Source organism: Topomyia yanbarensis, chromosome 2 (assembly GCF_030247195.1).
Source record: "Topomyia yanbarensis strain Yona2022 chromosome 2, ASM3024719v1, whole genome shotgun sequence".
NCBI classification, from domain to species: domain Eukaryota; kingdom Metazoa; phylum Arthropoda; class Insecta; order Diptera; family Culicidae; genus Topomyia; species Topomyia yanbarensis.
In genome coordinates, this window is record NC_080671.1 from 113,990,792 (window position 1) to 114,006,468 (window position 15,677).

Sequence of the window (15,677 nt, forward strand, 5' to 3'; positions counted from 1 at the left end):
GTGATTTCTTCTGTAATTTTTAGAATGAATATAACGTCCGATTTTGTCAGCCCCATTATGTATTTAAGATTGACAAAATCTGAACATATATGACTTTTGCTTTAATCCCAACATGTAACATAGAAGAATCAAACAACAAGACTTTGTCTTAAATGTGGCTGACAAAGTCGGGTCAAAAAGCTCACAAATTCGGAGGCGGACAAACAGCGCTAATAATTCGTTACAAAGTAGATGCACTGAACATCCTTTAAGTGACTCGGCTACGTAGAACGCCGAACAATGGCCAAATGAAGATTCTGGATGATGTTTTCACCAAGCAAACAAGAGAAAAAAGTTTACTGTTCGACGATGTATAACAAACTGAATCACTCAAAGCGTTTGAACATATTTATAGCTAAAAACTTCCAAGAACCAAGAATCAACTAGTTTCTGAGTGGCTCTCCAAAGCCCTAGAGCTCATGACGACGATTATGATGCTACTGCTGCTTGAACAACGCACCACACTTGGTGTCGCGCGTAAAACAGTTTTTTTTACTTGTAACGTGTGCAAAACTCATCCTTTTAGAAATCCATGTTTTAAAATCGTCCAACGCTGGTCTTTCGTTGGACTAACGTTAAGCGACGCCCAGCAGACCATATAGCAGGCGTCCATTATTGGACCTATTTTGGGCGGTTTTGAAACAAATTTTTAGGCTTCTCAGTGGAATCAAGCGTGTTGCTTCTCTTAGGGCCGATTTCTTCACCTTCGCTTTACGCTTAAGATGCGTTTAAACGTACTGGGGAACCTGGTTTAAACGTTAAGCGAGGGTGAAGAAATCGGCCCTTAGAGGATTGTTATATTCAAACCAGTAGTGCGTAATCATAAATTCAGTTGTTATTTCTGTCTGAATTTACCGAAACCAGCATTAAGATAACTGAAGTTTCATGCAGAGAATTTAGTTTTATGCGTTATGATTTCTAGACCAAACATAAGTAGGTATCCCTATCAATCGAAGACAATACTTTAAAATAAAATAACTTGACTATATAACTTATTTTTCGTACATGTCTTACTATCATTTTATAGAATATAAAGTGATCGATATTCGTTATTAAAACGGTTTGATAATTTTTTTTCCATGAGTCAAACAATGATGCATGTACCTTTGATACTGTTTTTAAACATATAACAAATATATTTCATGAAGAAAAAAACATTTGTTTTGATTCGATTATCGATAATCGAATCTGGCCTGCACTAACTTTTTTTGCCGTGATGAATGTAGGGACGTGGCCGGCGCCGTTACTGGCATTTCAACGTACAGAACTATCAAAACGTATACATTGAGATTGGATAGCTACTCCCAGATGCTATTCTTTGTTTCTCTGTGCAAATTCGTTTGTTCTGCTCACGGAATAGCAGCTGATCATGCCCTTTATCGTGTCTACCGAAGATCGGAACAAATAATAAATAAATAAATAAATAAATAAATAAATAAATAAATAAATAAATAAATAAATAAATAAATAAATAAATAAATAAATAAATAAATAAATAAATAAATAAATAAATGAATAAATTCATAAACCAATAAATAAATAAATAAAGTTCAGTTATCCATAATCATCGCTAGCTCGTAAATCCAGGGAATCGAACAACAAGTAGGGTAGATGAGCTCTTATTCATCTCATTTGTAAGGATGTCACACTATTTCGTTGATAATATGGCTAACTTTCACTGGATTGCGCTTAAATAGGTTTCAAAATCTTTGTTTCGCTCTTAAGAAGTAAAAGGGTAATGCGCCTTTCATAGCAGTAGAGCCCATTGTGACCCTAGTTCGATCTTGTTGGTTTCCAACCAAGCATATGGAATAATGACAATATCAATTTGGCTGAAACAGGTGTACACAAAGAAGCTCATGTTAAATGCAGTATTTCTTGCGCACATTTTAATATATAACTGTTTTCTAAATCTCTCTTTTAATTGAAATAATATCACATTCTTGAAATATCTGCTAGTTCACCTAATGCACATAGTGAACCGAAACAGTTCACAAAGGTGCTTAACTAAACTGTGTTTTATGAACCGGCAATTACCGGCTCAAATCTCGTTATTCCGTCAGAAATATGTTAAACATTGCACTGATACATTTATTGTAGCAGGAGAATCCGTTTCTTATTAATTCATTACAAAAGAATTCGTTGACGTTGGGATAGGCCTAGTGTTAAAATTCGAGTTTCAGAAATGCGGTGGCACACACTATCGCCATGTTTTTTTCAGATATACTACCACAATCAAAACAATTTTTTTCCCTTTCAGCACAGATGAATGAATCACCAGTGCGACAAAATTAAAACATGAATTTGAAAATATATTGTAATCCAGTTTCAGCTATAAATAAACGATTATTTCAAGCTATTCAACTGATTGCTGATTGCAGAGATTTTATTTCAATCTAAACATAAAACTCGAGTCGAGACAATGCAATGTTTGATGTGAAACTAGTCATCACCAGTTGTTTAACTTCGCTGGATTTTTTCTTGCGAGTGCAATACTGGGCACTCTTCTTCCAACAGGTGATGAGGTTCGTTCGTGTGCGTGATGTTTACGTTTGTTTTGATCAACTTAACAAAAGTAGAATCATACGTTTTACAAATACAATCAACTCGTTTTTCGATGAGATGAAAATTGGCACACCTAGGAGGCGATAATTGAATCGTTGAGGTGGGAATGGATGCACAGAATAGGACATTTATTTTCATTTATGATGAAAATAAAGATATTTCTGATAAATAAGCAATATATAGATGTTTAAGAAACAGTACAATTATACTTTACTCCGAGGAAGGTTATACATAATACTGCTTTATTTTGAAGTTGTCCTCTTTCTAATATTGCCAAAATAGGCTCCTTACCCTACAATGATAAATCTAACCTGGAAAAAGTAAAAGCAAAGTGAAAAGTCCAATACCACGCATACTTATTCATCCTACTACTTAAACTAATGCGTTGAATAGATATAGCACTCACTGTTCTAATGTATTTAAATGGGTGGGTTGAAGGGAGGTGCTAAAATTTATAAGGGAATTGTTATCCTACATAAGAAATTCGAAATTTTAGGAATGATTTTTTTGTTTTTCTTAGGGTTTTTACAGCAGCGTAGATCTGTTGATAACTTGAAGGCGACGCGTAATGCTCAATAAGCGGGATGCTAATCTCCTATTACCTGAGAATTGTATATTTTTAGGGTTTCTTTGCGGCGACTCAGGAACTAATTAACCGAACATTCTGAAATGTTTACCAGTTGTTGCTTATTTTATTAGTCAGTTCGTGCAAGAAAATATTTTTATTTCTAAGACTATTACAATTGCCACTCTACAAAATGTTATCTGTGCATTGTCTGTGACTCAACAAATTATATTTTTTGAATAATTTCACAGGAACCAAATAAAATCTCTTAAATTCTTCCAAACCCTTATGAAACGCAACAACGCAACAAAATAGTTAGCTTATCTCTATCAGTGAAGTTCCTCTCCATAAAGCTGCATTCAGAATCAAATTATGATCAACAAATAACTAATGAAACATCGTGGAATTATAATTTGACAGCAAAAAGTCAACAATAACAGTGGCAAAAACCCTAATGTACTTAGTTTTTGCGATTTCAACCAGCTGAAGTCGAACGTAAAATAAAAGCAATTAAAAAAGGATAAGTGTGACTTTAATTGCTTTAACAACGCTTCAATATAATAAATATTCTTTATTGCACCTTTCGTCGTAACCCGGTTTATAATATTTCAATTCTATTTTCTTTTCCAGGAACATCCAAGGTTGTCACACTGGCATCCCCGGGTAACACCGTTCCGCCCGTCTTGTGGCGCGCACGTCGAAAAGCCGGTAAGTCCATATTCAGCTTCCTAAAGTTTACTCACACATTGAGGGGCTTACTTTCCACAAGTAGTTACAGGGCAAAGGATGGGGGAAACGTGTAACTACCGTGTGATGTTCAAAGCCGGGAAAAGCTTTTATTTTATTCGTCTGTTATAACAATCATATCCGGCAACAACAGTCAGTGCTGGACCGGTTCAGTATCACACAACAGATGGTGGCTGATGCAGGAAATCTAATCAATAGAGCAACAGTGCTAACGTTGTTAACTCGTAGCCATTTCGTCAAGGTCGATGTCCCCTCTTTAGTGTACGTTTATACCGCGAGTGACGGTCGGAACGGGAAATGTGCTCCTAATGCACCAACAATAATAAAGTTAATGGATCTTTTCATCGTCATGCAGCTATGAAGGCACAGCAATCGCCAAGGGACCTGGGACCCATTCTCCTTTTTAAAATTCTTTCAATTGTACTAAGTATATTTGTATTACAGGGAGTATCCTCCAGCATTCCTATACTCGCTGTCTTTCCTCAGACGGCCATTCCAAAGCGAACCAATCTGGTTTACATTGTTAAATCCCGCCGGTTTTCGAATGAACCTTTTCGAAGGAAAACATTTCTTGACCTTATCCTTCACGCTTCACCGCCGGGCAGGGCAGGGCAGCGCTGGCCGTTGTTGGTGCCATCACGTTCCTCAATCGATAAGCGGCGGCTAAAAATAAACGGAAATGTCCTTCTGTTCTGGGGATGGCCGCGACCGGTAGGACGGTAACTACCTATCATGGTATTTCAAGATTGTATTGCGAAAGGACGTACATCACCCAAACGGAATAATTTACCGGTGCATGCGACGTTTGGCGTCATTTTGGGACGAGCTAATGATGATTGTGCTCGGGCAGGGTTGGCAGGGATACCAGATCAAAACGACTTTTTCAGACAAGTTTGCACACAAAAAATATTTTATTTCGAAACAGCAATGTCAGGTGTGAAGACATATCTTCTTTCTGAAGACATTTGAGCCGTTGTAGACATTTTTTACATTTTTTTCATTTTGAATTTTTTTTCGGAAGCGTGACTGATTTCTGGTACAATTCTAGCTCAAGAATCCTGGTCGATGTAGACAATTGATGACATTTTCTATTAATTGTGAAAACATTAAAAAAACCTGGTATCCCTGTTTCAAGATGCGGAATGTCACCCCAGAATTTGAAAAAAAGAAATCGTCGAAGCAACTGTCCGGTGAAGGAATGCTGGAGTAAATATTTCTGTACATCTGACAACGCTATTGTCTTTCTGTGTTTATGGAGATATAAAAAAAATATACAGAACTACGGGTCAGCAGCGTAGCTGATGTTTAATGACCCGTTGGATTTCATTCGATTACTATGCTGTGGAAAATTTTCCGCTCTGAAAGACGAACGGCTGCTGGTGTAAGAGGATGATTAGACCAAAACAAAATCACGCCGGATTTTTTCTGGCGCGAGATGAGGGATTGTCTTGTCTCCATCGACATACCCTTTTTGAAATCGATTCTTGTTAATAATTTTCCTTTGCTTTCGGTCCAATAAACATCCGTGGAACCGAAAATGAATCAACCTAAAAGCTATAACTATTGTTGTATGAATTAAACTAATAGCTTAGTTAAAGTTTCTAATGTGGGCTGTCCAAATTAGGTGATATTCTAATTTTGGCGGAAGATCCAATATTTTGGTTGCATTTGGCATTTCAAAACCAAATCCAGATGGGTTTCACGAATTTTTTTTTGAACATAATAACAGGTCGGACTCGATTATCCGGGGATTTGAAAAAAATCTCACCCCGGATAATCGAATCACCCGGATAATCAAATCAAACTTTTTTTGCGTTATTTCATGAATTTAAGCTTCATTCGTGTAGAAATTGGAAATAAAATGATTTTTCAGACTTCCAGGGTGTGATTTGTATTTTCAGTTGGTTTTCATTTATTATTCATATTGGTAACGAGTTAACGATATGTATCAGTTGTTTATAGCTATTTGTACAAGAATTCTAAGATAAACTTTTTAATAAGGTGTGTCTTTTGCAATACAAGTCAAACTCGATTACCCAGGGCTTAGATGTTCCGAGGTTACTGATTCGATTACTCGAATACCAGAAAAAATAAAGTTAGTAAGTAAACTGGTGGTCGTCTGTTTCTTGGCTCCAGTTTAATTTACGTGGAGTGTCACATATCACAGCTAACATGTCTAGTCATTCTAATTAGAAGAGTGCGTGTTGTCAGGTAATAACTACGCGTGTAGTCTTCGCAAACTGTCCCACTCATATTTGTAACTAGCGAAGGACTACCAGGTTCCCGGGCGCCTCGGCGAGAAGTACTGCTGGCGCCCTCTTTACATAGCCTATCATCCATCTTTGCTTGAGCTACCCAAGAATTGAAATCACCTCCAGTGACGGTCGGGTCTCTTTTCAGAATCTCGTTAACCATTTCTTGACCAACTTTTTTCTACCGCTTATAGGGTCCCAAAACTATTTTTCCTTAAAACTGGAGGCCTCAAGAAACACGTAAAACCTGGTTTAAGAAAGATAGGTGCTTCTTTTGCAGCTGCTCAATATTTACCTTCCGATCTAGTCCAATTACATGAAAAAGGTAATTGAGGGCAATCTAAATTAGAAAGTTTTAGCAGTTTTTAATAATATTCCCAGGCTAAGAAAATATTCCAAAATTTCATTTTCGCCATTAACAGAAACTACCCCTGGCAGCACTGCTTCAGCGGAACCCAATCAGATTAATTGTAATAACTTCTGTTCTAATGCTAATATTTATAACTTTTAGTGCTCAAATGAAAGATCTTAGTCACAGTTATTAGCCTTACTTGACGTTGTGTAAACCAAAAGTTATAGCCATATAGAAACATGGTTGTTCATCAACCAGAAGGGCACGAACGGGTTAAAGATGCTATTGGAATTCTGAGCAGGAATCACTTATTGAAGGGGATAATGGGAGAAGAGCAATATTGTTTGTGTCAAAGTCCACTGGAACTCATAGCAGGATATTCATCAGAACATTACACCGGATTCCAATGATAATAGGACAATGATTATATCAGTATCTGGAATAAAGCATAATCTTCAGCGGAATTCTATCTTAAGAAAGATTCCACTAGACATTTAAGAAGCTTTTCTCTAGAATCCTGCATCAAAATTCAGAAAAAAATTCAGAGAAAATATTGAATCGAAGTTCTGAAATAGATTCCATCGGGATGCTAAGAAAACTTCGATCAGAATCTTGAAAAGTATCCCAACAGAATCCTGAGAAGCATGTCATCATTATCCCAAGAGATGCCAAAAATCGACCGAGCAATGTACTGCCGTTATAAGCTTAATTGTCCCATGTTCCATGGGATTCCCTATCTACATGGGACAATTATGCGTAGAACGGCAGTGTAGGTATAATGACGTTTTATGTGGCCTACTGTAACCGATGTATTACGAGAAAAATGTACATTTAGTGTAAAATTAAAAAGTTGCATATTTGGCATTAAAAGCTTTTCATTGTTTTGGAATCCCTAAATCTTTAAAAAAATATCTCGCTGATTGATTCTAGTGCAAACAGAAGCTGAGATATAATCCGAAAAAAAAAACATTTTTTCAAACAGTTTGTTAAAATTAACCGTTATGTGTCCAACAAAAAACACATATAACAGGCCAACGAGGGTACCCGGGTACCCACAAATCAAAATGCTCATAACTATGGCTTCCTTTAACCGATTTTGACACTTTTAGATGTTTTAGATTCAGGAACTCGTCCAAATTTGGATTCTGTAACATTGAACCGGATGAATGAATCTGGTTCTTGGTAATCCGGCTTTTCCGGAGTAATGTTCCAGTACTAGGTTATGATTTGTAAATTTAAATAATGCCCTAGCAATATGAGTATCAAAATTCCTCAAATTGTCTCGGAAGTCTGTTATTTATTATTACGGGACCCTATGGTAGTTTGAAAAATGGAATTGGAATGGAATGGCCACTCACGGCCCTACGGGAACCTGCTCCGGAATGTCCGTTCCGGAGTGAAATCACCGAATGGTTCCAATACCACGAGATACAGCCCATTGATGCTATGCCAAGAATTTTGATACCCATATTGCTAGTATTCCATTGAAATTCTCAAATAGTATCTAAGCACTGGAACATGTTTCCGAAAATCCGGATTCCCGGGAACCGGTTGAAATAACCCGATTCATTTTTATAAAGTCTAAAAGTGGATGAGTTCTTCAATCCAAAACATCCAAAAGCATCAAAATCGGTTGGAAATTACCTTAGTTATTGGCATTTCAGTTTTGGAGGTACCCGGGTATCCACGTCGGCCTGTGACGTAGTAAAAAATTCAGGAGCCTCCCTCACTCCCTTCTTACTACATCAAAAACATTATTATCCCAAAAGCTTGACTTAGTGAAGTTCTAAGATGTCACAAAGTTTCAATTTCCAGCTACGGATAAAACATCGGAATTTCATTATTTGTAACCCAAAAAGGTAACCGGGTACCGCCTCGGACACATAACGGTTAAGAGTGTTCCCATGGACTGAGGGGCTGTTTAAACGACACAACAATTTAGGTTATTATATATTGGCTCTAAATGAACAATTTCTTCAAAACTGGTTCCAATCCATGAAGGTCGATTCCAAGTTTTGTTTTTTAGGTAACTTTGCGCGGAATAACCCATATATAAGCAATTTTTGAGGTAGTTTAAAATTTGAGAGGAGGTTAACCCTAGACCCCCCAATTGCCCGAAAAAATGTTCTATTGACTGCAATGATCGAATTAGCACTATAATAAGACATTATAGTTGAAATTTGATTTTTTTCAAAACACCCAGATAATCGAATCATTTTCCCCGGATAATCGAATCACGGATAATCGAATCCCCGGATAATCGAATCCCCGGATAATCGAATCCCCGGATAATCGAATCCCCGGATAATCGAGTCCGACCTGTATTTGAAGTTTTTAGCCCGTTTATTTAAAAAAAAATTACTACGGGCGACCTAATTGACCCATTTTAACGAGCTAACCAGCGATGAAATTGTCGTGAGCCACAGATTATTCGTGATTTTTTCCGATCCGAAAAGTTACTATTTTGTATATTTTTTATTGTTTTGTTGTTTAAAAATAATTAAACAAAGAAGTATTCTTCGCTTCTTTTTGTTCGAAGAAGAATATCACTTGTACTACTTTTAGTACCTAACAACATGCCATCAGGAAACAAATGGCCCGCCATTTGCAACTAAGTTATTGCACGCCGAGCGTGCTGCGAACGGATTTCGAACAACGGATTGAAGGCGTAAACAGCTTGCGTTCCGGAGACTCCGCATGGACCTACATGTCTGTTGCATGTTTTGTTGCATTATCCAGTAAATGGATGCGCGGCAGGCAGGCGTGGTACACCTTTATTCGTCCTATATCTACATATTTAATAAATATTATTTATACATCAATCGCATTGCATTAAAGGTAGGCTAAAATCTATGGAAGAAAGCATTTTGAAATTCATTGAAATTATTCAAAAATATCATAGGAATACGAAGAAAATGAGGATTTTTACTCATTCCTCTAATATCCTTTAATACAACGCATTTCTGTATTGTTTGCGAGCCAACTTAAATGCCTCCGACCCGTCCCTGCATCTGCGATTCCAAGCACTTCTACATAACTTTTTTAGTCCAACAAGTTTGATATTCCACCAAAGTGAAGCACGCCTAACTCGAAGCGGACGAAGCCTCTTGGTATGCTGCTACTATGGGTAGGTTTGTTTTATCCACGACCTCATCCAAGCCACTTGGAGATTCAATCGTCGGAAGATACACATGAAACCTAGTCGCCAAGCCATCTTCGTAGAGGTACCAGTTCATAGAGTTGGAATTGCGATATGTGAAGATATCTAGCGAGACACTCAAATGATCAAACACGATGTACTTATGATCAGATAACGACGGTTCGAGCTCGTTTGGTACGAGCCAGTTTGTCAGTTCATACGGAATACCGTCAGAGCAGAGAGTTACATCTAACAGCTCTTCAATTACGACCCGTACAAATGTAGGGCGACTTCCTACGTTAGGTATGTGCAGATTAGTAGTACATAGCAATACATACTTAGGCACCAAATTGATGTGCCTTTCAAATTGATATCTGAGCTGCCCCAAATGATGTGGTGGGCATTTGCGTCACCATTGATTATGGGGAAAACCCATTTCTGCCACAGTATTATAAAACCATTTTGAAATCAGCAGAAGGTGCTGGTTCATTATGCGATAAATATGCCGAACAATAGACGTATTTCTTTTTCGGCCGTTCGCAAATATACATGCACGAGACATTTCACGTAAATTTTTCCTGTCATTTTTGTTAAAATCTACGACGGGGTTAAGTAGTTTTCTAACATAGAAGTATTTTTATGGGAGGAGTGCTTTTGGGGATCAAAAAGTGCTATTCCTTCTACAGAATTAACCTTCCCTCGATAACAGGTATTGAAGTTGTCGCTTGTCAAGTAACAACCAAAGGCAAAAGCCTTTGCATAGCTTCCATATATATTCCCCCTAACACCGCGGTTGGGCACCGACGGCTACAAGACATCTTAGAATCCCTGCCAGCACCGCGACTAGTTTTAGGAGACTTTAACTCTCACGGTACAGCATGGGGTTGCCTCTATGATGATAACCGGTCTTCCTTAATTCAGGATCTTTGCGATAACTTCAATTTGACAATTTTAAACACGGGTGAAATGACACGGATTCCTGCTCCTCCAGCGCGCCCGAGCGCCTTAGACTTGTCCCTTTGCTCAACATCGCTGCGGTTAAATTGCACGTGGAAGGTAATTCCTGATCCCCACGGCAGCGACCATCTGCCGATTGTAGTCTCAATCAATAACGGTTCAAGGCCATTGAAATCAATCAATATTTCGTATGACCTCACACGAAATATCGATTGGAAGAGCTATGCTGCCGCGATATCCGACAACATCGAATCTACCCAAGAACTTCCTCCGGAGGAAGAGTACAACTTTTTGGCTGGCTTGATTCTCGACAGCGCGAATCAAGCTCAGACTAGGCCAGTACCCGGCGCGAACATACAAAAACGTTCTCCCAATCCCTGGTGGGATAAAGAGTGCTCAGACGTGTACGCAGAGAAGGCCGCCGCGTTTAAGACCTTCCGGAACGACGGGTTACCCGCCAGTTTTCGACAGTACGCGACGTTAGACAAGCGAATGAAGAGTTTGATGAAAGCCAAAAAACGCGATTATTGGCGCCGGTTCGTCAACGGATTAACGAGAGAAACATCGATGAGCACTCTTTGGGGAACAGCCCGACGTATGCGAAATCGAAACAGTACTAATGAGAGCGTGGAATATTCAAACCGTTGGATATTCGATTTCGCCAAGAAGGTTTGTCCGGATTCCGCCCCGGCACAGAAGATTTACCGCGCCGCGTCTCCTCACGATAGCGCGAACGAAACACCTTTTTCGATGGTGGAGTTCTCACTTGCTCTCTTGTCGTGTAACAATAAAGCTCCGGGGCCAGACAGAATCAAATTCAACTTGTTGAAGAATCTGCCTGACTCTGCCAAGAGACGCTTGTTGAACTTATTTAATAAGTTTCTCGAGGCTAACATTGTCCCACTCGATTGGAGACAAGTGAAGGTCATCGCCATCCAAAAACCAGGAAAACCAGCGTCCGACCACAATTCGTACCGTCCGATCGCAATGCTATCCTGTATCCGGAAGTTGTTCGAGAAAATGATCCTATCCCGCCTCGACAATTGGGTCGAAGCAAATGGCTTACTGTCAGATACACAATTTGGCTTTCGCAAAGGCAAAGGGACGAACGATTGTCTTGCGTTGCTCTCAACTGAAATTCAAATGGCCTATGCTAGCAAAGAGCAGATGGCATCAGTGTTCCTAGATATTAAGGGGGCTTTTGATTCAGTTTCGATCAACATTCTTTCAGAGAAGCTGCACCAGCATGGTCTTTCAGCGACTTTAAACAACTTTTTACTAAACTTGTTGTCGGAAAAGCACATGCATTTTTCGCATGGTGACTTATCGACATCACGATTTAGCTACATGGGCCTTCCCCAGGGCTCATGTCTAAGCCCCCTTTTATACAATTTCTATGTCAACGACATTGATGAATGTCTTGACAATTCCTGCACGTTAAGGCAACTTGCAGACGATGGCGTGGTGTCTGTTACGGGACCCAAAGCTGTCGATCTACAAGGACCATTACAGAATACCCTGGACAATTTGTCTGCTTGGGCTATTAAGCTGGGTATCGAATTCTCCACGGAGAAAACTGAGCTAGTTGTATTTTCAAGGAAGCGTGAACCAGCACAACTACAGCTTCTATTAATGGGTCAAACTATCGCTCAGGTCTTCACAGTAAAATATCTAGGGGTCTGGTTCGACTCGAAAGGTACTTGGGGATGCCATATTCGGTATCTGAAACAGAAATGCCAACAAAGGATCAACTTTCTTCGTACAATAACCGGAACATGGTGGGGTGCCCACCCAGGAGACCTAATTAGGTTGTATCAAACAACGATACTGTCGGTAATGGAATACGGATGCTTCTGCTTTCGCTCCGCCGCGAACATACATTTCATCAAACTCGAAAGAATTCAGTATCGTTGTTTGCGTATCGCCTTAGGGTGCATGCAGTCGACCCATACGATGAGTCTCGAAGTGCTGTCGGGCGTTCTCCCGTTGAAAAATCGATTTTGGGAACTCTCATATCGATTGCTCATTCGATGCGATATCTTGAACCCGGTCGTGATTGAAAATTTCGAAAGGCTTGTTGAGCTCAATTCTCAGACCCGTTTCATGTCCCTGTACTTTGACTACATGGCGCAGAATATTAACCCTTCTTCTTACAATCCCAACCGTGTGCATTTCATAAATACTTCTGAATCTACTGTTTTCTTCGACACATCCATGAAAGACGAGATTAGTGGAATTCCGGACCACATACGCCCACAAGTGGTTCCAAACATTTTTTATAATAAATTCCGAGAAGTCGACTGTTCTAAGATGTTTTATACTGACGGATCAAACCTCGAAGGATCCACTGGCTTCGGTATTTTCAATCAAAAGTTCACCGCCTCCTACAAACTCAGTGACCCTGCTTCAGTTTACGCCGCAGAACTAGCTGCCATTCAGTATACCCTTGGAGTCATTGAAACATTACCCGCAGACCATTACTTCATCGTTTCGGATAGCCTCAGTTCCATTGACGCTATTCGCTCGATGAAACAAGGCAAGCACTCCTCGTATTTTTTGGGGAAAATACGGGAGCTACTGAGTGCTTTATCTGACAACTTTTTCCAGATTACCTTGGTATGGGTCCCTTCTCATTGCTCCATTCCGGGCAATGAGAAGGCAGACTCCTTAGCTAAGGTGGGTGCCTTAGAAGAAGACGTTTACGAAAGACCAATTTGCTTCAGCGAATTTTTCAGTATTACTCATCAGAGAACCCTCGAAAGTTGGCAAACTTCGTGGAGCAGTGGAGAGCTGGGAAGGTGGCTACATTCGATAATCCCTAAGGTATCGACGAAACCTTGGTTCAAGGGGATGGATGTGGGTCGTGACTTCATTCGTGTGATGTCCCGACTCATGGCAAACCATTACACGCTGGATGCACATCTCCGGCGTATTGGGCTCGTGGATAGTGGTATCTGCGCTTGTGGCGACGGCTATCACGACATCGAGCACATTGTCTGGGCGTGCACCGAGTACAGTTCCGCTAGGTCTCGGCTAATGGATACCCTGCGGGCCCGAGGAAGACCAACCAACGTCCCGGTTCGAGATGTGCTGGCAAGCCGCGATGTTCTCTATATGTCCCTTATATACACCTTTGTGAAAATCATCAATATACAAGTCTAACTGCCCCTTGTTATCTCCTTATCATTCTCAGAACGCTCTTCCACCTGTATCAAACCATCTGTATCGAATGAGCCAACAAACACGGGACCTATGGCACGAACATAACACGCTTAACTCGAAATGTAGCCGATCCACATCTGAGCCGTACTACGAAATCGTCTGGAAAAACCCCTGCCATCCCGAGTTTGTAATCCATCCGTTGATCTCACGATGCCTGAAACTGAAATAATTTTCTCTCCCTGCCATCTTTGTCTACCCTCCCTCCCCTGACTCTTATACCCAGAAGTAACACCCCTACCCCCCCCCCCCCCCCAATATCATCACGAAGCATTTAGCTCTTCTTGTCTCTTCTAGTTTTAACTATTATATTATATAATCTCATTGAAATTGCACAACTCTACTACCCACAAAAATAACTATAATTACGAATCTTTACAAAATTCAATCATGCCCTCTAGTTATTCCTAGTTTTAAGTTAGTCGTAAAAAATTGTCCCCCTTAATTAAACATTATTTGCTCCAATAATCTCACTGATAAAAATGTCAAACCATATTGCCACAAAAACTAAATGACCCCCCTAATCTTACGAAAACAATATTATCCCCTTGTGTAGATATATAAGATAGCTGTAAAATCGCATTAGTTTCATTTTAAAAAAATCAATATGTAATCCCCTAGTTTTAAGCAATTTAAAATGTAAAACAAAACAAAATTGGCACCTTTAAGCTAACGCAATGTGCCTTATCAAATAAACGATTTGAATAAAAAAAAAATAGAAGTATTTTTTTATGAAAATACGGTTCTTGAACCAAAGCTATGGAAGCATTTCCTTCCTGCACAATGCGGGACAGATTCATAATTGATGTACGTTTATGCTGAAGATTAATTTGTGCTACTCTAACCATCCTCGATCACAGCATAACACATTTCATCATCAGCACTTATTGTACAGCAACTAGAAAATACCAAGCACGTTGGTTTATAAACGCCTATTGCGAACCCAGAAATGAGACATGGCCATCGTTTGAATCCCACCATTTGCGAAGAAACAAACGTCCACTGTGTCAGAGATTCGCTTAACACAGCAAGAGTAAGACCCACGACACTCCGTGCGCGACTGAAATAGTTTAGTCATGCGAGCCATTAGTCCTCGATACGGAGAAACACTTTGACTTGAGGGCACTTCTTTTCAGACGTCTCTTAAGACATGGGAGCAGGGACACTGTGGATCAATTCTTTGTTGAGATACTTCTACCCGCCGGATGCCACACGGTTTCTAGGCTCGTTTGGTTCGGAGAAAGACAATAGATTATTATCAACATCCCAGTGGACCACAGCCACACTAGAGTAGTGACTAGTATACTCTCCTAGTTGCGGAGGAAGTGGCGAAGGGATCAACAAAGTAGCGCCATGCAGGGGCGGCGAAACACTTTACGCCCGAGTGGGTAGAAAGCATAGGGTGAGGGGTCCATTAGTAAGGATTTTTTTCCTTTTCGCAATGCACACGCTTACATTACATTCACATTAAATCACGTTCGTTTATGCAAATGGAATTGTGGTACATCGATGTTTTCAAATGTGTGTAGTGCGAGATACATGCGTAGCGTATCTAAATTTTTTGAAATGGTTCAAAATTTCGAGTGGGTAATTACCCACTCGCTTATTTTTTGTGTGGGTAGTACTACCCATACTTCCCACGCTTTCCGCCGGCCCTGGCGCCATGACAGAGCAAATCGAGTTCGGAAGAAATTCCGTCTCCAGAGAACTCTCCATCCGAGCAGACTAGCTTCACCGCCGGGGACCAGTTGAGTGGGGGGGCTGGGCGCCAGGCTCCACCGGAATTGCTGGGGCGTGACCCAAGTTATCAAATCCAAAAAAATAATTGGAATTGACTTACAG

The 15,677-nt window shown here is 39.9% G+C and overlaps 1 protein-coding gene across 7 annotated transcripts in view; it reads left to right on the forward strand.

The window, feature by feature from the left end:
* LOC131679245 (dual 3',5'-cyclic-AMP and -GMP phosphodiesterase 11) overlaps positions 1-15,677 on the forward strand; it is a 422,056-nt gene that overhangs the window by 99,862 nt on the left and 306,517 nt on the right. For all 7 annotated transcript variants that reach the window (XM_058959936.1, XM_058959937.1, XM_058959935.1 and 4 more), the window contains one exon: positions 3,800-3,877. The gene's annotated coding sequence lies outside the window, so the exon portion shown is untranslated. The remainder of the gene's footprint in view (positions 1-3,799; positions 3,878-15,677) is intronic.